The 23,386-nt window shown below is 44.1% G+C and overlaps 1 protein-coding gene across 7 annotated transcripts in view; it reads right to left on the bottom strand.

The window, feature by feature from the left end:
* LOC118508954 (neural-cadherin-like) overlaps positions 1-23,386 on the bottom strand; it is a 293,319-nt gene that overhangs the window by 151,178 nt on the left and 118,755 nt on the right. For 4 of the 7 annotated variants that reach the window (XM_036048867.1, XM_036048866.1, XM_036048872.1 and 1 more), the window contains exon 1: positions 1,864-2,030. The exons of 2 other annotated variants lie outside the window; for them this stretch is intronic. The gene's annotated coding sequence lies outside the window, so the exon portion shown is untranslated. Of the gene's footprint in view, positions 1-1,863; positions 2,031-23,386 lie in introns of those variants that run through there. One more of the 7 variants, XM_036048869.1, reaches the window with a different exon arrangement.

Genomic DNA, 23,386 nt, shown 5'->3' with positions numbered 1-23,386 from the left:
TCTCGGTCGGCGATATTGAGTGCGGTTGGTAGCAAAGAATCGCCTCGCCTTCCTTTTGGTTGCCACGCACACATTCAATTATACACACACACACACACACTCATACACTCTTATACACTATCAGCAGTGGATGCGTTTCCGGTGTGAATGCTTGATTACGTTGAAAACTTATGCAAAGTGGGAAAATTGCGGAGATCTTACTCAAACACAAACGCGTATTATGGTGTACGCTAATGCAGTTATAATTGAACAACTTTTCCCCCACGCGGAGAAGGTGGTGCCATCACGGAATTGGTGCCACCCCACCACCAGACCGGATGAAAAATCCCACCCATTGTGTGTCGGTGTACCCCGATTTTTGCAACGGGTTTTTCCTGCGGAGGAAACCACGGTTTGACGTCGATACGGTGCTGCGGTGCAATTATTCGAGTGGATTTTGGCCGATAATCCGCTTTCATTGCATCGGAAGGTTCGCCGCCGAGCACTTATTGCATGCCGCTCCGTGTGTGCGTTTGTGTGCGTTCATGGGCACTTGTTTGTGGTTGGTAAGCTGCCGGGGACGCGCCTGACTGTCGCGTCACCAAGATGCCACGTTCCGGTGTCGTTCCAATGATAAATGGTGTTTCAGCCAACTCGTTCCAAAGGGGGCGCCGGAAGCCCGTTTTCGTAATCTCGCCCCGGCGAAAAATCCCGAGGCTGTGGGTTGGGAGATTATTGTGTTTCGTACGCATGTGTCTTACTGTTGGTGTGCAGAGGCTGCTGTTCTCGCACAGTAACATACATGCAGCAATAGTTGGTCTAGAAAGTGCCAAAGCCAGAGTTCGTTTGACTTTGGGCGCCTTTGCTTTGCTCCACAAAGTATCCTGACGCTGTACATCCGCTGTTCTCAAGAGGTCATTTGTTTTGCGCCCGTACATTCACCATGCCGCTCTACTGTCATCGGTTACACCGGGCTTTGCCGGAGTTCGGTCTCTGTATTCAGCATAAAAAATGAAGCTCATGAGAGGGGTATAGCATCACACCGGTTCACCCCGTAAGGCCGTATTATCCGTCGGTGCGATTTGTCACACTCTCAGTTGGAAGGTAAAACAACACAACACAAAAACCCCATACACTGCATCCTATCCTGCGAACCCAAAGAGGACGGAAAACCTTTTTCCACAGAACTTTTTGCACTTTGATAAGAAATATAAGAGCACATCACACCGGTTTCTGGGGAGAGCGCACCGTAAGTCATCCGCCCTGTTGTGGATTCGGTGTTTGAAACGTTAATCCATACGCAGTGGTAGATGCAAAGGTAGACGAGCACACCAGGGAAAACGGTTTTCTGCCACGACGGTAACCGAACTTCTTGCCGTTGTTGTTGCATTGAAGTGTTGCTCCACTTGTGTCGCGCACAACAAAACGCGACCGGGAATAATGTGATGCCGTCGGTTGGTGGAATGGTCTTTTTTTTTTGGCGCATTACCGTGAAGGAAGTTTTGCGTTTCTTTTGATTTGCTCGAACGTAAGTGAAACTACTTCACAAGTTGATGAGTTTTTTCCCCGTATTATGTGTTGCTTTGTTATCCTTGATGATGGAGGAAGAAGGCACACAGAGAGGTTCTGTTCCCGGAAACACACCAGCTCACAGAATCACTCTCGCATAATGCATTTTTGAAGATTGATGTGTTTCTTATCATTTTTATGTTTGAAAAAAACAGAATTAATAAACTGCTTTTTTGAAATATTATCTGCTTTTTGTACACGGATTATGTAAGTTGATAACACACAACGATCACACAAACAGAGCAGCGATTAGCTTATCAAATAGAATTTCACGTTTGCTCTTCACTTAAACACGCTTCAACCCACTTTACTCACTCTTTAAATCGTTGCAAATTACATTGGTTAGCTTTCTTTTCTTATATGGTCACAGCTGGACACAATCACTCTGGATGGACGTTAACAATATCGAGCATCTGATGCTTATAGCTTCACGAGACAGAAAACACAAGCCTGCCGTTAATCTAGGCACCGTAGTCGAACCAATCGCGTCTGCGGTCAAAGATAAACTGGCGGACGGTCACGATCAGGGCCACCAGGGCTGTTGTGTTTGGCACGATCGGCATCCCCGAACCCGAACGATGCCATTCCCGATGAATTTCGGCCTAAAGCGGGAACCGAATCCTAGTTCATTTCTATGTATTGTTGGGAACGGGCGAAAGTTCCCGTCCCGCGAGTGAACACACCGACCACTCGCGCAAAAAAAGCTCCGAACGAAGCTTTTCCCGCTTGAAGCCGATGAAACACGTTCATCCACAGTTCGGCCACTGCTCGGGGTACGGGGTTCGGGTATCGCATGCGCAACTTTATCGGAAAGCTTTCCCGTGGAGTTCGTTCGGCGGCAAGTTGGGCTAGGATATACGCCCGTTTTTCCGTCACCATGTGAATGCATTCCGTGTTGGGGTAGGGCGAGCTTTGGCGATTCGATTTTGCATCATGACCGGGACGCAAAAGCCCGGTTCCCCATCTCACCACCACCACCACCGAGGCAGCCTTTTTTGCGGTGCAGCAACACCGATAAGAGATGCTCATTATCCACTGACCGAAAAAAGGTGCCGTTCTGGCGATAGGGCGAACGCGCGAGTGGTGCGATATGGCAGGTGACGACGCACAACAGCAAAGAAGGTGATAGGCGTAATAGACACTCGAACATATTCGTTTCTAAAGAAGCGTTATTATAATGATTCTAATTAGACGGTTGTTTTATAATTAAATACTGTGTTTTTTTATTATGCTTCGAGTAGATTGTAAGTTGATGAGAAGCGCATTGCTCACCAGTGCACCGGGTTGTAATTAACTTATACGGCATATGGAAAACACGCTATGAATAGAACAATTCTCATTCAAAATTCAACGATGCACATTACTTTAAGCAACGAGATATATCAGTGAGGCTAAATATACGTACCAGTATGTACTTCCATTATCCATAGATATTTCGCTTTAGCAAGATTAGCATCAAGAAAAAAATAGCTATAGAAATATTACTGTACACCATTGCGTATCTCCATAGATTCTCGTCAATAGGCCAAGCGCACAAAGGAAACTAGGCTGGATCAGGAAAAAAAATCAGTTGGAAAGATAAACTCAGCCATATAAATAAAGCTTTACTTGTCTAGGGGCAACTTACTGCTCCGGGCCAATATTCCCTTAAGGTAACAGTCGGTGCTTCAGACGTTTCGTGAAGCTGGCCTATCTGCTTCTTGTTGAGCGTTTTTCTTCTTTGCACAAGCACTTTTTCCCTTGTCTGGCTTCCATCGCTGGCCTGTTTTCGGCCCATTAGCTCGAGCAAGGCTTCTGATCCATGCGTCCACAGATGAGGCGATGACAGTTTGGCATTGTCTGTTACGAAAGCTTATCTGATTCGCAGCACTGGAAGGAGATTGAGCAGTAAGTCTCACTCTCTCGAGTCGACAAAAGTTGTACCTAAAGCTGTGACAGTTTCTTGTAGAAAGTTTCGGGAGGTTTAAAAGGTTTTACCGGTCGTTAGAAGCAGCAGCTTTAAATGAACTGAGCAATGATTTAGGGGAAACTTTCCTGCTGCAAGCTTTGCAACTCAAATTGTTGATAAATACGTAGTAAAACTGTTCAAGGTGCTTGAACAACCGCATTTTTCGGGGTTTATTGAAGATGAAATTGCAGGATGCAAATGTTTAGGAAGGGTGCCTTCAAATAATAAAATGATAATTATCTGACAAAATGTAATTTGTACCTCGAGCTTAGAAACCACAGTCCAAGAATTGAACAGTCTCATTAGAACGGACTTTGTCGGTAGCCTTCCGATAATTGTCGGTAGCCTTCCGCATTGAAGCTCCCCGGGGGAACACTTCAAAATCATTGTCTCTTGTTCCTATCTAAATCAAATACACGAGGCACGCCGCAGTGACCGGGTACTCCCAAGTGGTTGTAAAATTTACGTAGCAATATAGAATATTTTATAGTACACTTTTCCCAACGAATTGAAATGGTTTGACGAAATTTTGAATAAAATGCAAACTCTTGATGGGAACCTGCCACGACCGGTGGACGAAAACATTTCAGAAGCTCAAACACTCGATAAATGATTTCTATTGACAGGTGAAGTACATCGTACCCTTAAGCTGAGGATGCATGGTCGTAAAATGGTACATTGATTGATCTCGGGTCCAGCACCGTCACTACACCACCGTTAACGACCTAACCTGAAGATACAGCGTTATGCTTGGTGAATCTTCTACGAAAGCGTTCGTCGGAATAATTGAAGAGTTTAACGATCTAGCCAAATGACCATCAGTCCTACCGGTCGTTTGCAGATGCTCTTGAGGTGGTAGCAAATCGTGCCGGTGGTTTGGTAGGCATTAAAGTGAAGGACATGGACCAAAATTGTTATTTTATTGTTCACTTTATAATCCGGCCTGAATCACTTAATAGCTAGCATAGAGAGATTTCCACAAGGCGAGATGACAACCAACCCTTAATATCTTGCTTATGCTATTGAAAAGATGGTCAACGTGACATTAAATCGTGAACTTCACTATTTTTTATTTGAGGATGTCTTTTTGTTTGTATGTTTTAGATATTTTGGCAGTTAAAAAAGTTTCATTTGTGACTAATTTCATTAGCAAACGCATGTGATAAGAATCAACCACTACGATATTGCCCGCTGCATCGTTCCTATCGTTGCGTGAAACCCCGGTTTTGGGGGTTTTTTTCCCCAAGAATTCATCCGCTTTGCTAGAACACTTTAGACTTTTGTTGGCAGCTTTCCCACACAGTGTTGCAAAACCGTTCTGGGGCTGGGAAACAAATTCCGAATTGCCAAAGACAACCGCCTGATAATGAAAAATTCAATTACCAAAGCATCTACCAGGTCTAGCGTGGCGGCAGAGGCACCATGATACACATCCGTCCTTCAACTCGCATGCTCACCATCATCACCGCCAGCCAGCGTACATTCCTCAAATCAAGCGTCGTAATCGCCGGGACGGCAAATAAACGAATGACCGTAATAAGCAAACGAAATTGAACCTAATTTAAATCTGAAAAAGTAATTTTGGACCGCCGCAAACCATTGGCATTCGCTGCTCGGTTGCTGTTTTTGGGGGTAAAGTTTGGCGCTATGCAAAAAGAATGCTAATAAGAACGGGGCAGCAGTATTCAACAGCTTACGAGCACACCGATTTGCTCCCCACTTCTGGACGCAAGAAACAATGTTATAAGTGAGGAACGGTTTTGTTTTTGCTGATGAACCAGAAACTTTTGTGGATTTGCTCCGCTGATGCTAGTGTAATGATGGCATTCGACGGGAGTTTCCTAAGAACTGTATTGATGTGCGAAGTTGAAAACTAACGATATTTTTCGCTTAAATGAATACAGCGACCTTCTCTGGTTCAAAGGACAAAGACACAGCGAGACAAAGACTCGCTCGGAAAATAAAACCTTCCACGGGACATTCTTCTCCGAATTCCATTGATTTATGCTGCCTGGAAACATCAAAGCCTCCGCTTCCAATTTATGTTTCGTAAACTGTGTTGCGGGTCAAAAAGCTTTAATGCGCCATGACATTTCCCACTGCATGGAGGTGAAAACTCTAGCCTTCCATTTCCAGCACACCAGGGAATCATAAATCGCACTCCTCCGATCGTTCTGCCGCCGGTGTCCCAACGTCAAGATTTATAAACTTATCCTTTACAAAACAATCTACAAATAAACAACCAACACTTGCTGCGCTATTTGCCCAACAGCTCAAATCGTTCGGTAATTTGAACATTCTTCTCCGCAAAAACCCTTTCACTTGCTTTCGGTCCGTCCTGTCCCAAACCAATCCGAACCAGCCAGCCAGCCGGGACACTTACAGCCACCGGGCAGTGCGAGCGTTGGAAAGAAATTGTTTGCGAAATCAATTAGACTTTTCCGGTTTTCCAGCTTTCATCGGTGCGCATTGTTGGGCGGGGGCTGATCCACTCCATTTTTCAACCAGTGGAACCGGTTCACTAGGCAGGGGGGGGGGGGGGGGGGGCTGTTGTTTGGTGGTGGCCCAACCCAAAAACTCGGTGCTTTTGAAGGAATGTCTATCCCAGCGGTATGATTGCGATTTTTAGTTTGTTTCGTTCTTGGGAAAGTGATTCGATCGGATTCGAGGGGCATGGTTGGAGTGGCAGGATGATTTTATTTAATTTTCTCACCCCACCCGCACCTCCAGCGACCACTTACTTCCGTCGAGTACCCATCGTCGCAAGAAACAATCCCGAAAACAATTTCCTGCTTGCTTGTTTTGCTGCTAATCGATTTTAGCACCATCATATTGTATTGTCCGTACGGCTGTCTTTTTCAACCATTTTGCTCCTGCTCCTGGGTAAGCACCGTTAAACCAGACAGCATTATTCGTTATCTTCATTAGCCGTATTGTTGTTCCCACCCACCCCTGAACGGATCGAAATGTTAGGCGGATGATGTTTTTTTGGGGAGAAAAGAGCAACCGTTTTACGGTATCCATCCCCTATCCGCGCCCCAGGCCAGCGTGTCGAGAAAGTGTCGAGTGCCATTAAACTTAATAAGCCAAACGAACTGATAATTATGTAATTCGAGTAATCTTGAGTGCAAGTGCTGTTCCGTCTTTTCTTGCTAACTCCCTTAACGCGGGAGAGGGAAGTCACCGTTTTCGCGTGCAGCCTTCGCTTGGTGCAGCTTCGGGGAATCGATACAATCAACGGCGTTTGCAAGATGAAAAAGGGAACATGGCACAATTTGTTTGTGTGTCTGTGTGTCGGGTGCGATTGCTTCGCCAAGCGGTCGACCTACGGATGGGGCCAATGGGGTGGAGGGGGTGTGAAAAAGTGTTGGCCGGTAAATAAAATGACACAGTTTGCAGTAATTGATACAGGCAGTGCGGGTGGTATAGAATGGTGCTCTTTGGTGACGATGCTGGTTGCTGGCTGGTTTGCAATTTCCTTAACATTCAATAATTGAAATCTCCCGCTCGATGACAGTTTAGATCGGCAACGAGACGATCCATGTATTGGTGCTGTGTTGTCACAGACAGTAATGATTTTTTTAATCTTCCAACTGTGTAATTCGGTGCTATGTTATGTGTTTGAATGGACAAAACTTGCTGATATCTCAACTGAATTCTTGAAAACAAAGTTCTTCTGAATATATTGAAGGAATAAGAGCTTATGATGCAAACAATTATGGTAGTGACATTCATGCCATATTGAGAAATTTAAATTGAAACTCATCTGAACATGTTTTAAAGCAGCTGGAATTGTTTTCATTGCCATTTTACGCCTATTCTTTGACTTATTGATGAGTTTCATAACAAATAAATGCAAAACACTCACAGCTTCAAACTCCAAGGCTTTATACTGAAGATTTTTTTGGTAAACCTTAAATCTAGGAGTAAGAGATCTTCTTTCTCTGTGTTTGGTGCTACAATCTCATGTGGCCTACCATTACTGGCCTTCTTGATTTGATGTTTTCCACTGCTAAATCAAATGGCTTCAAATCTCAGATCTGACGTCGTTAGTGAATGCTGGTGTCCCTTGAATCGCAACCATACGATCACACCGTGAGCCCCTCTTTAGAAGACAAAACATTCTGGACAATATGGCTCAAGGACGAAATTCTCGATGGAGCAATCGCTTAAAAGAAGTAGTTCATGGAGCTTATAGAAATATGTTTGCAGTGATGTTACCGTCGACCATCAAAGCGATTCTCAACTCATTAAGCCTCAGTTGTGGTGCCTTATTCCATGATCCAACCTCTATCCACGATAGTGTTCGAACTTATAAGTTCGAGGTACAGAAAGGCTAGGCTCAGAAAGATTAGCAACATTGTGAACATTTATTCTTTAGATAAACTTGGTCAATATGCCATGTAATTGCGAGATCACCTCATCAGAATTAAAGGCAATATGTTGTCGAATGCTTCTTAAACATAGGATGTTATCAAACTTCTTTTGAATGAGTAAAACGTTACATTTGAATATCAAATACATGTTTGAAGCATCAAGCACCGTTTTCGACCATAGCTTACGTGATATTGCACTGTTGGCTACTTTCGGGATAGCGCATACAACTTTTACGATACACAAAAGCCACATGTATCAATCCATGCCCCGGAAACCCATTTGGGCGCGATAGATGAACATTTTAAATGCAAAAATCGCTCTCTTGCCCCGTGCAGCGCTATCTTATCAAACTTTTTCAATCATCCATTACTGTGCGTCAGTGCGGGTGCAGTGGATGGAAAATAGCGCTAGACAGGAGGGCGCTCGTTCGCAACGTCGGATGCTTTTTCCGACCCCCCTCCCCCTCCTCATTTGCGGTCGTTCGCTAGTGCACCGTTACGGTATTCGATCTAGTCAGCCAGCCAGCCAGTAAACCAGCCACCCAAAACTAGCTACATGGCCTGAAAAACACTCACCGCGAACGTGTGCGCACACACGCTTCCGTTCTGACAGCATCCCGCGTATCGAGCGGTTAAAGGCCACCAACGCCCAATACCTGGCTTTCTCTCTTCCCTCCGCTCACCTCTTCCTGCCCCTTCATCCCCGGACCCCATTCCACACATTGGGTCAATGTTTGAGGAAAGGAACGAAAGCAAACATCAATCTTGAAATGAATTACGGTCGCGCCGAATGATGGTGATGCCAAAGCACGGCAAAAGTCGCGCCATGACGAAAACACGACATTTTCCAAAACCATGAGTACCTCACCGTGTTTCGCCATCACGCGCCCCCAACCGATGCCTCCAAAAACACACGAAACCAATACCATCACAGGCTGACATGTTGAAAGAAACGGGGGGGTTTTTCGGGGAGTTGCAGAACGGGATGCTACGAAGGATTGTTATGAGTACAGTCGGTGAGGTTTGCGGGCGAGCGCATAGAGTCGCGAGTAAACAGCCGGGACTGCGAGCGGCATGATCGGGTACGAAAGTACGCCCTAGCTTCAGTCCCAGTGGTTTCCTAATCAAAAGTCACATTCAGCTTGTCAGAAGCGTTCACGTCCCCAAAACTGTTCCACACTGGTGGGAAATTCGGCCTTCACTGCGCGGAAAACCCATTCACTGGCCGGTGTTGAGTAGCACAATTGCGAACAAAGCCACACGACCTGTGTGTGAAGTGAAGGGTTTTTTGGGGCTGCAACGAGTGCACAACACAGCTCCAGCTCGGAAATCCAAACTATTTTCCCCGGGACTCGGGATGATTCAATCAAAATTCTTATATATTTGTTTTCAAAAATGCATCCCAATGCTCCCCATACGGTTCGGTTTATAAATGGGGAATAAATTTCTTTTTCATACCCGATTGTGCCCCGAAAGTATAAAAATGCATACTGTGCATCCGTGTTGGTGCAGTCGATACCAGATGGCAAGGCGATGCACATCACGGCAACCCGCATAAGTCCGAACCGTGAACAGCCTAGCGGGTAAAACAATTCCATTGTTGCTTCAAATGCACCCGGAATAGGTGAATCAGCTTGCACCTGTATAAAATGATCGTTCTGGTACGTGTATTTTGCCCCTCGCAACAAAAAAATGCAAGCGAAAGTCAAACCGATTGCCTTGGTCAGGTGAACTTCGCGTCCACCAGCCATCTGTGCCTGACGGAGTCATCAGCCGATTTCGAAATGGAATAAATTCCGTTACGACACGGTTGCAGAAAAGAAGTGGAAAAGAAGCGAACCGACAGCAAAAAACATCGGATCAACGGAAGCACTATAAGTGAAAACAATCGAATTCATTCCGTCAGTTGGGTCGAGCTCTGTGGCTGTACACCTCGGTGACAGTCGGAATCGTTAGTGCAGATGCGGATGGGTCTACAGGACCTCCAGGGTATCCTGCCTGATGGATGCGGTAAACCTAACGAGCTATCGCCAGTTCGTTGTGCTGGTTCAAAGATAAATCTGATATTAACGTACCAACGAACCCTTCTGGTCCTCGCCCACCTTAGACCTTCTCTCGCTGGGTTCTAGTTTTTGTCCTTTTTATTTGAAAGGTCGCTCATGTCGGGGAAGTGCACTCTTGATGAGATTTTGAAGGAAGAATTTTACGATCCTCATGCTGGAATAGTTCGAAAATTCTGTCAACAATGAATTTTATGTTTGCCGCTGTGCAAATGACGCTTGTTATCCACATTCCAACCAGCTGCATCACTCTCGTTTATCCGGACGCATGTAAAAGCATCCACATGTTCCTAATCGTATTGCGTGAAAAATAGTCACCTGTGTGCAAGAAATGCGCCCAGCTTCACGCAGACACAGGACAAGCTGCTCCATCAGCCACCGGTCTCTGTGTGTACGAGTGCAAGGGCATCAACTTACCTTCATCCCATGCCGGAGGACTTACCCAGGCCCAGGCTAGGTTCAAGGGCACAACGATTTGTCAAGCGTCAACGCGTCATCGCAATGCCTTACCTGTGAACGATGCAGCGAAACGAGAAGGAGAAAAATAAATAAGCGTGTCACTGTGTGTGTTGATGCCGGTGGATCGTATGTGTTGGATGAAAAATGGTGGAATGCATGAGCAGAATTGCATCAACCGGTTAAAAGGATGTATAACGCTCACGTACACACTCGATATGCACGGGTGATGGAAAATGCAGGTCAAGCAATCGCTCTCGTGATCGCTTCAGGGTGAAGTAGACATTTGCAAGGTGAATAAAAATGTACGATGCAATGCCTTTTTTTTGTTGTTGCTTCCTCTTGCCTCTTGCTTGCTTCCTTTACATCCACATAATGAAGCGGTGTAAAATTGAAAAAGGAAAAACGGATGGCGCTTGAACTGAAAGAGAAATTCAAGAATTTTTATCGATTTTTGCTCCACGTTTACAAATAACAATTTATTGGAGTAGGAGCAGCAGATCGATAAAAAGTAAAATAACCTTCATTTAATGTCTGTATTTATTTTTTTAAATAAATTGTACAATAAGGTTGATCAAAATTGAGAATAAGTATTACAATGCAACGCCATTTAAAGCAAAACTACTTGATGATTCATTTAAATCGTAAGAGTTCTTCGTCCTACTGACTTTACAGGCATGTTGTACGTCAAAACGTTGTAAATTATCCAATACAGTTCGATAAATGGATTGGCCGAAACCTCTTTTCTCTTAAAGTAACTGATCTTCTACTTTTTCAGCTATACGAGTATGAGCCTATATCTTCCATTGTTCAATTAGATGCATCTTTCCATTCAGTTAACCTTTGGGTTAATCTGCTCTGCAAGGTCTTCGATGTTTTTAATTTGAACTACAATAACGTATACTATTAGTGTTGGTGTCCACCACTCCAAACCTGGATTCAACTTGTAGCAACAATCCAGCGAAAGGCTACACGATATGCAGTTAGAGTCCTTTTACAGAATCTCGACGGACGTATGCGCAATTTCTTCTACTTTTGGCTTTCTGTGACTTGATCTTCTCCTTCCTCTTTTTTCATGGCATTACAACCTCGAGAGGTTTCGGCTTGCCATTTATGGCTTTTTGTGACTTAATTTTACCCGTAGTAAAGTAGTCAGCCTTACGGCTACTTGATCTTACTCGTAGCAAAGTAGTCAAGTCCTGCGTACTACTGGGGAGGTGGTCTGGATGGAATTTGAACTCCGGTCTTACCATTTTTGGACACAGATATTGTTTTTAAACATTTGAAATATTGATGAAATCTCTCAGAATACTATGAGTTTATTTTTAAAACGGTAAAAAATATGAATTAACGCTGCTTTGTCTTAAAGTAAGAGCCTACATATTTTTCTCAATAAATAATCAGCTCAATGATATTGAATGAATCAAAATTAATAAAGTAATCGTTTAAAAACTAATTGATTCCAGCAATTTATGTGTAAGCTATGCAATTTTTTTTCAATTAAAACTATTTTTTGTTTTGTGTATACAAAGTAGACATTAACCCATCGCTGAACAATGAACGAACTTTTATGAAGCATATGTCATCCGTGGCCATAAAGCACGGTTTGATGTGTTTGATTGCCGAACCGCCACCGCACCACCGTCAATGAGCATTTTTAATTCAGTTTGCACAGCTGAAGTTGAATTAAATCGATCCATAAGTGGGCAGTAACGTACGCAAATAGTAATGACACCACTTTTATAGCTCCGATGAGCAGTTACCGTTCATTACGCTGCGATAACGCTTCGGTAGCGTTATTGATGAATCAAACTGTATGATATACTTGCCTGTACGACTCGACCATGGTGCGGAAAGAATTGCGCGCAGCGTGCCGCTGCCGTGCCGAATACTGCGCGGACACACAAAAGCCGCGAGAATGATGATGCTTCACGCGTACCGTACGTAGTTTTGCGTAAACGCGCATTTTCAATATTGCCGTTCCCGTCCGGTTCCGAAAGTGTACGGTACCCGAAATTGACCATTTCGTATGGTTGTAATACATAATTTACGTGCGGTGATGATTGAAATTTATTGAAATGCCGTAGAAAAATGCGCTCCGCAAATTTTGCGACCGGAAGCTTCAGACGTAGTGGCGTGTTCGGAGAGGAGCTCGCGTGACTGCTCGCTTCATGCGTTAGGGTGCGTTCGGGCGCTTTTTTTTGTGAGTTTTTGTTTGAACATTAAGTTTTGTTCTCTCCGTTTTCTTCCCTGTACATTCACTATACTCATGCCGCCGCCGGTCTCTTTAACAAGAAAAATACCCTTACCGATTGCAAACATCATCCGAAGCGGAGATAAATTTTGCACCAACTGTAAGCAGAAAGAGAAAGGGCCAAACCTCACGCGAACACGCAAAATCACACGTTCGATTGGAATCACTCCGAAACCAAATATAATGGCTGGGAAACGAAAAAATATTATACACATACCACCTGAGGAAGTTTCAGCCTGCTCGGGTTTTTCCGACGAAAAGGCACGCCAAACGGATGGCTGGTGGTGGAAGCCCGCAGATGATAATGTATTGAAATTATAAGCAAATATTTTCACTCGCTTCCGCCGCAGCAGCACGGAAAGAGGGAAAATGGTTCGTCCATTCCCATGGTTGCCGCGAAATGAAAACGATTCATCCTGTCCGTGGTGCCATTTTACTGGCAAAATGATTCACATCCCCAGCGCGTTTCCCTGCCCTGGTGTCAGATAATTGACAGCGGACTCGCACCCAACCGGGGCCCGCTTGGACATACCACCGAGCAACGTACTTCAACCAAAGGTAAAGAATATTAAATAACAAACAAACCCTGCCGGTTGTGCACGAGAAGCGAAGGCGTCAAAATTAGAGAAATTGGCAAGAAAATGGATAAATCTTCCACCCACTAAGGCCGCGCCGCGCAACAAATGTGAAAGCTTTGCAAATAAATTTTGGACCGGTCAAGAAACATTTTTAAAACCCATTCCGGACGGGCACCCTCAGTTTTATGTTCTCGCTAATAAAAAAAGCATTTGGCCGTACCGGCGAACAGGTATTTGCTGGGTGGTAAGGGTGCTACAATGCGCCAGAAGATTTCTTTCACCGTGCTAGTAGGCAGTAGAATGGCATTTAACGCTTTCCTTGCCAGCCTTGCTCAATTGATGTCGGTCATTGACAGCGGCAGCGGCCCTTGCCGGCCGAGCTGTGTATCATTGCGCTTGCTCACTTTTTTTTGTGTGTGTTGATGTTCACTCTTCCTGAGGACACCGGGGCTTTATGGGCAAGGTAATTTCGTTGATCCGCACTCTAGTTAGCATAAATTGGCCGCCGTCAAACCCTTGTTTTGGTGGTGGGCAGTTTGTAACGGCGGCCCTGTGTTGATGAGTTTCGTTCCTTTCCCAACGCAAGCAAGCAAGCAAGCCATTTATCGTTGATGTCGAGGAGATTTTAAGTAATGAATGCATGAATGGATGTGATTCGCTTGCAAAATGTGGTTGAGGGTGGTATTTACGCAATTATTTTGGTTTTCGAATTAATGCTCTAAATATGTTTAAAACTTTAATGCATTTACTCCTTTGAGCTGAAACTTCAACTTTACTTAGGCTTTTCTTAGTTAAGACCAGTCAGTAGGCACTGAGCATACGCCTGTCGCAGCTAAGCCAGCATGTGGAATAAAAACCTCTGCAAACATCGCTCACATGCGCCGCATATGTTCTGTGACTATTGTGAAGATCACCAGCAGAAAAAGTCATGACAAAGTGAGCGACTTATGGCATGGTAGCTAAAATGTCACCAATCTGCTCACACGTCTCACCGACCATGAGTGTATCCCTCTGATCACCGCAGTTGTGTAAGTGAGATGTCATGGGTTTGTTTTCACTCATGACTGTTGATGACAATAACTGTGACAATTTTCAGAACTGCTCACAGTCAGAAAACGTTACGATTATGCTTGCGATAGCATTAAGCTCACCTTGTCAGTCAGAGTATCACGCTTGACATGTTATTTTCGGCAATTCATGGCATGTTTTCGATGGCTATCAGTAATGAACATCACTTACCATCAAGATGTTGTTTGATTTCGGTTGTGGTCATCACTTGATACTCATGACATTTTGTAGCACTGCTCTTCTCACATTTGAGGTAAGTGACCTCATAACAGTTATGCCAGCAGTAACGTTATAGTGTAGCTAAGTGCGATTATACTGCATAATTGTATTCTATTTCTATATAACTTGTCCACCTGACATACTTCAAGGAGTATGAGGTGAGATATCATCATCACTATTATCGTCAACTAAGAAAATCGTCATCCATTCAAGTTTCATACACATTTATCAATGAATGTTTAATATGGCTACTCCATTTACAATATTCCAGAGCGTTGCGATGTCGATGATATTGTAAGCAAATTAACATTGGTTTGGAACTAAATTCCAAGTGTTTCGTAGAATAGCCATTAGATTAGATTATATGAAGGTTTGGACGACCTCTTAAGGTCATGCCTACCATTTCTGGCTTACTAGACTTTATGATACCTCGTAGTTGGATAGTACGTCGTCACTACGAGAGATGGGATTTGAACCACAATCGTGTCGTATAAAGTCTGGCCCTGTAGTCGCCTTGGCCACCGAGCTGCCCCTTAATCTTAATTAAAGATATCTTTTCTGGGGTGGTCTGGTGGCTTAGGCGATACCAACGAATGGGGTTCCAACCCCATCTTAGCCGTTCTCCCATAGTGATAACTGACTATCCAACTATGCGGTATCAATAAGTATATTATGTCAGAAATGGCAGGCATGACCTAAGCGGTCATTAGGCCAAGAAAGAAGAATAAGAGATCTTTATCATACTTTCATAAACAAAGCTTTTAGACAGAGGATCTACGATCCATCAGAAGTGTAAGGTGCTGAAAAGATTTTAATTTAAGATTGATTATATTTTAATCCTTCTCAAAACATTCTAATGTGATTTCCTCATAACTGTAATGACCTGGAAATCTCGTTACTAGAAACTGACACGATGAATCGACTAAACGTTCCAGAAACTCATATTCCTTCACAGTTGCATCCCAATTCCCATACAATTATGAGATGATATTATAGACTCGTTCATATGTAAAACGTTAACCTGTTGCAGAAAAATGCAGAAAATTTCTTAAAAATCTCATCTTCTTAAAAAAAATTTACCCGGTAGGATAAATCCCTACCACGCTAAACTTCTTCATTTTTTTATTACTCGTGTCTAAGCATATTGAGCATCGGGAGAAGCTTTAATTCATAAGCATAAGTATGAGAGTAGTAGTTTATCCTAGAAAAAACAGCCTTTTTCTAGAGCATCATGATCCGATCAAGTAATTGAATGGAATTTATCAGGAAATGGAGGAAAATTTCCTATTAAATTCTGAGAAAGATTCGCAATAAGTTCTTGTTACAAGAGCATTTATCGAAAGATGACATTTCTGATTGGCAGCGTTGTTTTACTGATCCGATGGAAGAGAGAGTAGCTCGTTATATGTATCTCGGAAGTAACGTCCTTCGCCATCTTCCACTATTAATTATTACCAACCGTTTTTCGTTTTTGTTAGTAACCTTTCTACTCTTTTCCTTCTAATTTTCCTTCCAATCAATCTCCATTAAAGTCTTCCAGGTTACTTGCAGCATACAGCGTCAGCTGCATCATTTGATTGCTTTGCTCTTGGCCATGAAAGTCACTTTATATCATGCCCGGCCAGTCACGCAACTGTGTTCAAAGGCATTCTCACAAACTTCGCCGTGTGATCCCACACACAGAGCAGCTTTAACTCAGTTCCGGACGTGCCGTTTTCACGTGCCCTCGTAAAAAACATGAGTTTTTTTTTTCAGTTTGTCGTGTGCTCCCAGTCTACCTCGTGTGAGCGTTTGTCTAACATCTTCTTTCTGAACCGCTATCGCTCATTGCTTGAGATAGCGCCCGCGGATGACTCTTTTTTGTCGCGGAAGTTACTTTTTCACTATCATACCTTCGCATAAGAGACTGCCGGAATGTGTTTGAGGCTGGGTGGGGAAAATTGCGATTTAACTGCACGGTCAAACAAGAAGGTAGATAACCCGCATCTGGAACACGAAAGCAGGAAGGATGGCGAAAAAGGGCGACCGGTTATGCTGCGAGTCCATGAGGCTGGCGTCGTGTAGTTCCAATTCAATCTACTAGATAAAATCTTCACATTCTCATACTGATTCTCGCTGAAAGGGTGACGCGAAAGACGACACACACATAGACACCCCAATAGGGGGGAAAAAACGAAGTCCTCGCGAACTGAAGGCGCCATGCAATTTGTGAGTACCGTGGCGCAGAAGGAAGCTTTCCAGCACGCTCCGAGAGGAACTTTCCAATTCAATACCACCAAGGGGCCACACTAAAGAGTTGGTTGAATACGTCGGCTCAAGCGTTTCCGTTGATTCAACTGTCCCCATCCTGTCCTCCACCCGGTTCTTATGCTTCTCATCAACAGGAAAAAAAACCAAATCCGGGAAGCATGACCAGCTCGACGTTTGCACGTGCAAGCGGCATTCGCGCGCGTTGGTATGGGACGGTTTACGATGGAAGCAGACACGGTGTACCATTTGGCAGATTTGGCTACATAAAAGAGAATCCAAACACACAGGCACACCGGCACAGGACACAATGAAAAGCGCAGCGGAAACTTTTCCCAGCGTCGCCGGTAGACGCTCAGATCCGCGGAAAAGCTTCACTGGCTTACTTTCGGTCGCAGACCAGTGCGCAGTCTTCCGAATGACATAATTTGCTTCATCTCGTAATCATTCGTTATCGGAATAATGGTGGATGAAAAATTTGGCCACTCTTTTATTTCGGTCCGCGCTCATGGCGCACTTGCTTCCGGTTGAATGTGACTTTTTGCCACGGGCTGGGGTTTGCCTGTTTTTTCGTATGCAGCAACGGATTAAAGCCATGAGTTTTATTGTTCGTTTTGAGGCTGGTGAGGCTGGTGATATGCATGGCTGGACGCAACGGTGTTGATAAGCGAAATTTCGGTTTGTTAGTATCTTTCCTCGGAAGTGATTTATTGGGCTTACGTTGATGAAGTATTTCCGATAGTTTGACGCACTCAGATGATTATGGCTAAATTTATGTGCCTGAGACCGGCATTGTGGGAACTGTCCTTAGGATACGGATTTGTTTGAATCACGATATTAAGAGCTTTTGATGTAGGGTTTCGCGTTGAAAATAAAATTTTAACAAGTACCGTAGAAGTTTTACTTTTGGCGTCCCTGGTATAATTTCCGATTCTTGGGAGGAATCCATTATGATTCCTCTACCTAAGGTGCCTGGAACTGCCTCAGCCGCAGAGTTTTGTTCCATAAACATTTAAACATTCGGGAAAAGGTTCTAGATGTTGTGGTTAAATATCAAATGGTAGACTTTTTGAATGTAAACCTCTGACTTATAGCAGAACAGCCCGGATATCGTGCGGTTGTGAAACTGACTCAAGAGACTGTTGCAGTTTTTTCTATGGTATATTTAGCATTGAACCAAGAAAGTATCAGAGTACGAGTTATTTTGTGACAACAAGCTTAAGTTCTACATTCACATTGACAATTTGATAAACCAGATAGAAAAAGTGTGGAATTATCAATAAACTAAGAAATCAAGCAAGCACATAGCCTAGACTGCCATCGTCCAAAATCACGGCAAGATCCTTCTAATTATTTTTTCAAGGTATAACGATTTTCTACAGCATACCGCGTAGCATAAAAGAGGAAACGACCCTGCCCCTCCTTAAGCGATCGTGGCTACCATTTCTGGATTACTAGACTCATTGATTCCGTATAATTGGATAGTCAGTTCTCATTGCATTGAGCACTGGTTTTATCAAAAATAGTAAACAATTTGTTTCTTGCTTTTGTGGTTTTCATAGACTGTTATATTGCCTTTAAGGGTGGCTCAGTGGTAGAGACGATTGGTCTCCATACGGTAGGACCGGGGTTTATTAAGTCTGGTAAGCCAGAATTGGCAGGTATCAATTTTCTTGATGTCGTTTGAGCCTGAACGCTAAATGTTTATCCTAGTTCTAAAAACTTTCTGTTCCTTTTTTTGTAACGTTTCCGTAAATCACTTTTGCTGATGATGATGAAGTTTGAAAAAAAAATCTTCTTACATTAAAATAAAAAATAATAAAAACCATATCAAATAAATTTAAAATGAGTTTGCACAGCTTCGAAACACGTGTGTGAAAGATGAGCTTTGATTTAAACTGAATACTGACGAGGGCTCAACAGAAGGTGCAGTCCAGCCTAGGGTAGTTGTTGGTCTGAAGTCCTCAAAAATTCATCGTTGTTAATGAACTTTCAAAAACATCGTTAAATATATCAAATCAACCTTTAAATACAGATCAAACAAATATCTTTAAAATATGTTTAACCATTTCCAGCTTATACGGGGATGTGGATGGAATCATTTCCAGCTTATACGGGGATGTGGATGGAATCATCATAGTAACAATATAAGAATTACTTGAAATTATGTCCACTTAAGCAACTGATGCAGTCCCTACGTCAAGCTGAACTTTTTGAACACATTTTGTACTAAATAGAACGCTCTCGCGGAATCTTTACCCGTAGATCAATAATCTCAAATCCACCGATGCGCGTCCACCTTGTTCCCGAGGTTATGCACGGTAATTCGTGGTGGAAAGATTGAAATGCACCGAACAAAAAACAACATGGAACAAAAAGCAAATAAATACATACCACCCAGCAGGACATCAAACGCTCGACGGCCGGTGTAAACCGCCACCGCGCGTGGTGACGTTCAACGTGACAAAACGAATACTTTTTAATAAAGTCATAAAAAATAGTACCCATTCGTCGGACGATGGAACCAAACCCGATACCATCCGGGTGACTCTCTCACGCCTCCTCCGCTCCCTTAATCCGCATACGAACAACAGCAAAATATTAAAGTAATAATAGCTGCAACAAAAACAACAGCAACACTGAAGCCCATGTAGAGCGCGCATGGCGGCCAGGATGCCAAGCGGCCGGCCAAGCGTACGGAATCGATTGCCATGGATTTCAGCTTTTTATGGTGGAATAAAAATATCATCAGCTTAATCACCAGTCCATAAAAAGTCGACGGTAACCATTAAACCGGAACACCGGGATGCTTTCGGGCAGTTTCCCGGGGCCGCAAGCCGCTCCGAAGCTGGGGATCCGGTGAACGCGGCGTTTGAGGAAAATGGCCGCCTGGAAGGTTATTCAGGGGAGGCGAAACGTTTGGAAAAATCAACACACACACATACTCACCCGCATCACATTGGTGATCACGATCGGGAACGGGAACCCGCGCAGGGAACCGTTTAAAAATCGTTGTCAAAGGGAAATGCTGAGCACTAAGGACCAACACACATATATACGGTTCCCAGCTCCTCAACGCCCTAGTCCCCTTTCGCCCCCCTTAGGCTCGTTCCATCGACAGGCTGGAAGGTCATTAAATTTTCACATTCTTTATTGCATCCCGGCTGCTGCAGGCTGCGGCCGATATCAACGACAGGCGTCGACCGACAGCCATCAACCGGTTCGTTTGGTCGGTTGGTTTGTTGGTTGCGTTTTTTCTGAGCGGGGTTGGGAAAACCTCACCACACATACCCCTTCCTCCATCCGCTTTGCGCTGACCTGTGTAGCAAGACTTGTTCCGGCTGGTTGCGCCAGTAGGAAGTCTTTCGCCTGGAAGGTTTGTTTTGCTGGGTTAATCCACCGTTTGTCCATCGTCAATTTTTTTCGGTGATTGCCGGTGCCGCTGGAGTGGATCGGGCGGCTGCTTCAGCAAGATTATCCCCTTAAAGTCTGTTCCGATTTGTGGTCGACAGTAAAGGAGTACCCTTGTGGCGCGTTTGGAGATGGACTCCAATGTGGAATCATAATCGCGCCGTTCGCCTCGATCCAGCAAGTAATACCTTTTTGCTGAAGAATTTATTACCATTCTATGGGTTAAAATTTTTCCAACACTAAGGCCAGTCAAATGACGATAAGGGAAAAAAAACTCCAGAGAGAAAGCTATCAAACGGTACGCATCCACTCCCATTTTGTACCGATTTTTGCTCGGTTTTCTTTAATACGAGCTGGACTTAATTTTACTCCTTTTCCGAGGATCAAAACAAGCGACGCCGGATAACATCGTTTGATGGTGGTCGTAAAAAAATATGACAATATAATTTAAACGCAGCATCAACCCAACCAACCCCTCACTTAGAGTCGGTAACTTTTATGCGTCTCTTACATGAACATATTGAGTGAACTATTCGTGCTTGATGTTCCTCGTGCTTGCTGTGGTGAAATGTTGGTGGAATAAAACTGCAATAAACTGTCGATGAAGTAGGTTTAAAATTTTACACACCACGGATTGAATACTGTCCCATGTTTCAGGCAGCTGTTTAAAGGCGAGCGAATGATCTTCGTAGCCAACTGGAAGAGGTTGCTTTAGACAAGGATTTATTATCCGAAAAAGAGCGTTTTGACAAGACTAACAAAGTGGGGGAAACGTTTTGATTGCTCCGTTTGCTCGTAGGGTGGATTTCTCCAATGGTCAACAGTAAAGAAGGACTTATTTTTCTCACTTTAATCACAACTGAGGATGATGCACCGGTTCTATAGATCACAGCTCTGTCCGAAAACACAGCAGCAGCCCGACAATTACGCCGCTTGACGAGGTTGCCTCGGTTGACAGTTGAACGTGCTCGTCCTAGGTGAAAAGAAGGAATGCACTCAAACCTGACGAAAGGCGGACGGCTGACGGAAATGTTTGGCGATAATTCATGTCATAACTTTGCCCGATTCCTGCTGCCGGTCAGGGTGATTCCCTTTTTGCTGCTGGTCAGGAATCGTCAGGATCTAGCTCCACACAGCCCCATTCCAGTAAAAATGAGGCATGAGGTGGGTTTTTTCTCTGCTCCCTACTTTTGTTTCCAGCTCCTGGACGGACTGGATGTCGCCAGTGAGACCGTGATTGTAATGCAAACGATGACATGACAAGCAAAACGGCTGGACTGCGAAACCTTTTCATCAGGAAAGGTCACTTCCAGCCGACGGGACATGGTCTGTCTGCGTGTGGGGGAACAAACACGCAATCACACACTTTCGCACACACACACACGCAGCCATCGTTCGTTCTCATTTCGATTGATTTGTGCACATGGGAAGAGATATTCGATTAGGCATGATGGAATAAGGACACAGAGGCAAGATTTTGCAATGTGCGTGTGTGTGTGTGTGTGTGTGTGTGTGTGTGTGTGTGTGTGATTGTAATAAATCCATAAATATGAAACATGGTGGCTTGCTATGACGGTCTGCATGACGACGGCGATGATGGTGATGATGATGGGGCAAGAATTCAAACTGACATACGGCCTGCTACAAGAAGCCCATCACATCAGTCACATCGTCAGGATGTAAATGGATTATGGTCAGCTATTACTTCTCCGTCGTATTTTTTCTTTCATTGTTTGTGGTTGTTTTGGGTGGTTCAAACCGTTAAGCTTCCTTTCCCGGGAGCTGCAAGACGCCGAGCTGGTCTGAAGCGGGACTATTCCATATGCATTATCACGGTGATCGAATGATTTGGAGCGAGCAGAAAATTTTGATAGTCCAAATTGAGACCGACCCGGAAGCGTAAAACAATCCTTGAAACGATCGACCCTATTTGATCAGCCCCGATTTCGGATTGAGAGTAAGTTGAACCCCAACCGATCCCATTGATTGATTGCTGGCGATGGTGATGACGAGGGTTAGCCGCAACTGTGTTGGTGGGATATTTGTTGTCCAACAAAAATACTTTATGGAAGAATTAAACCATAAAGCTGCAATGTGAAGTAAACCGGTACGATACTCAAGTTTCATTGCACGGGTTCGGAGAGGCAACGATTTATGCATTATTGATTTTAATTAATTTGATTACATTAGCCAGCTGAGCAGTGCAACTTCAATGTGGGGAAGCGAAAGCTAATGTTATATGCCCCAATCACGTGAATCGATTGCATGTCATTGCGCAAAACTAGCAATTATTCAGTTAATTTACCAATCCCGATTATGATGGGGATACTTTAAGCCGTCCCCACACACACACCAGTCGTCGGGCCCAAGGAACGCTTTCATCACCGTCGTCACACGTACACACGCCCGATCAATCAACGCCACAAATATGTCACAATCGACAAACGTCGTGGTTTGTTACCTCCTTGTGGTCCTTCGTCCGCGGTTCGTTAAATGATTGATATGTTTGGTGCAAACATCACGGCCATCAGCCAACAACTGACCGTGTGACGGAGCTTCAATCCTGAGCCCTCCGATGGCACATTCCAACGTGCCAATCAACAGTCCCGGCGATCGAAAGAAGAGCGCGAGCAAAACAAAACACCCAATACCCATCAAAGACCCTGCGGCTGAAGGGCATTAAATTATCATCAACACTCCGGGTGGGCGCGAAAGCCTCTGAAACGGGAAGGTGCTGGAACGGGGCCTTTTATCGACCACCGAAATAGTTGAGCAACATTAATTTTGAAGTCGGCATAAAGCAATGGCCAGCGGTATGTGTCGGGCTGCACCAATTTAAACATTCCGTGGTTTGCTTCCCGTCCCATGGCTGGCCGCAAGTGGCGCTTCGGATCAACCGTCAGTACGGTGCGGCCAGTGTTGCATATCAATTAATTATCATTATTCAATTACCATCGTCATAATTAATTCCGATGATGATTCACCTTTATTGTGACAACAATTTGAATCATCATAAATTGGGCTAGTTGATCGGCGTCATTTATTTTCCGGCCATCCCGTCCAGATGAAACGTTTGCCATGCGCGAAGTAGCTTTTTCGAGTGTGGTGATATAAAATTTAACCTCAAAAACTGGGACACAAATTGCACGGAACAATCGACAAATGGGGATTTATGCATCCATTCACGATGAGCCGTTTTGTATCAATGCGGGATGCAGAGC

Source organism: Anopheles stephensi, chromosome 3 (assembly GCF_013141755.1).
Source record: "Anopheles stephensi strain Indian chromosome 3, UCI_ANSTEP_V1.0, whole genome shotgun sequence".
NCBI lineage: Eukaryota > Metazoa > Arthropoda > Insecta > Diptera > Culicidae > Anopheles > Anopheles stephensi.
Note: the sequence above shows the minus strand (reverse complement) of the source record. Positions and strands in the feature narration are given on the sequence as shown.